Consider the following 2030-nt stretch of genomic DNA (forward strand, 5'->3'; position numbering starts at 1 on the left):
GCCACCCAGCACCCACCTGCAAAGAGCTTGTGACTACAGCCGAGTGGGACATTTTTCTATTTCCTGTAAAAATACTCATGATTTCAAAAACATTCCTGTTCTACTTCTGGACTGAACTGAGATTTTTAGGAAATCACAGCGGGGATGGAGAGAATTAAGAGCACCAGAAAGACGCGGCCAAGAACAGCCACTATCTCCCTGGGCATTGCCCTGCTCAGACCAGCTGCTGGGATAAAGCCTCCGGCATCCCTACAAGTGCTGTAAATATTGAGCTGCCAGCTCTTTTAAGGTAGATTATTCACCCCGGTTTATTATTTATTACTTATTACAATATCCAGGAATTCCATCTGGGAGCCATGAAATCTCTCCCAGTGAAAAACTAATCAAAACTAGGAATTTCTCCTTAAAATTATTGGGCTTAACGAACTGTTATTTTCCAAGCAGCGCTGGGTGGGAGCCTTCTTCCCCCCAGGCCGTTAGGGTTACAGAGAGGTCAGCGCAGAGCCGCGCTCTTTGCACTGATACGACGCCTATCACAACAGTTCCTGAGCATCTCCCCGGACTATCATCGCCTTTTGGCCGAAGCAGCCAAGAATTATTTTGAAGCGCTTCTTCCTTGCTGTTGCTAAGCTATTCTCACCGCTACTGTCATTCTTGGAAGCCAGAGGCGAAGAGCAGGACCCCCCTCCCGGAGCCTGGCGTTGCACAGACAAAAGGAGGACACGTCCCCACTCGCCGCAGCTCTACAATGGCAAGAGGCAACAGCTGAATGCAAAGGCACAGGAGAAAGAATGAGAAGACATCGCAGTGACCGATGGTCTGGCAGGGTTTTGTTGGCACCAGATTTTTTTTAAAACAATGAAGCGTTTGGTGATGAGGCTTAGCTGATTCATTTCCTGCAGGAGTAAGTCCGGTCATGGGCCAGGAGCTGAGAAACCTCTGTCCTTTCTTTTTTAGGCCACTGCTGTCAGGATGCTGCTCCTCGAGAGGGACCACGCAGCTGCGGGAGAGGCCGCGTCCCCAGGACACTCCGCTCAAACCCACACTCCCTGGGGAGAAGCAGTTAGCATCATCTCCAGCCTCCTAAAACAGGAGGTGCTCAAATAGCTGCCAGAATACGTATTCATTCTGCAGAGTCAGAAATGAGGTTCTGGGAACGATCCCCAAGAGGAGAAGAGCAGCAGTCCCCAGCCACAACCTGCTGCGTGTACGAGAGCTACGAGAAAACAGAATAGAACAGAACAGAATAGAATAATTTCAGTTGGAAGGGACCTACAACGATCACCTGGTCCAACTGCCAACCCATGTGGAGGCAGGAGGTGGCTGGCTTGAGCAAGGCTCGTAGGAGCCTGGGGTACAACCTCAGCACTCTGGGAAAGCACTGCTGGAAAAACAGATTAATTCTCTCCATCGATATCTACCTGTGGGGGCTAAAGCAATTCCCGTACCTGATTTCCCGTTATTTCCCTTGCCGTAGACTGGTTTTAGGCCTCCGACTTTCCCTCCTCATCTATGCCCATCATTTACCCGCACCTTTTTCCTGCCTTCTCCCCTACCGTTTTTATACACCGCAGACCCCGGTGCCTCCTTCTCGCTTTCGGAGGAAGCGGGAAGGAGCCACGGGGCTGAGGAAGGGGAAAAAAAAGAGACCAGGAAAGCCACACATCCCGGAGCATCACCTCTCCTCCTTATGCCATGTGCGGCGAGACAGCAGCAGAATAAAACGGAATACCTTCTTATGGGCTGGTAACCGGTAAAAATCAATAGCTGGTAAAAACACAGGCAATAAAAAAGTGGGAATAAACAGTTTTTCACACCGGAGGGTTCAAAACTCTTGACGGTATCGCAAACGCGACGGCAGAAGCCGACGGGCCGCGAGCCGGGCGATGCCCTTCGGGAATTCTCTTGTGCCCACTAAGCCGGGAGCGTCTCGAGTGGCAAAGAGCCGGGGGGGGGGGTGGTTTCCCACGGGTGAAGCTCAAAACCCCGCAGACCCACGCTGGCCCCCGAGCAGGTGGCTGCAGCGGGGG

Source organism: Haliaeetus leucocephalus, unplaced genomic scaffold (assembly GCF_000737465.1).
Source record: "Haliaeetus leucocephalus isolate CR32 unplaced genomic scaffold, Haliaeetus_leucocephalus-4.0 Scaffold866, whole genome shotgun sequence".
Taxonomy (NCBI): domain Eukaryota; kingdom Metazoa; phylum Chordata; class Aves; order Accipitriformes; family Accipitridae; genus Haliaeetus; species Haliaeetus leucocephalus.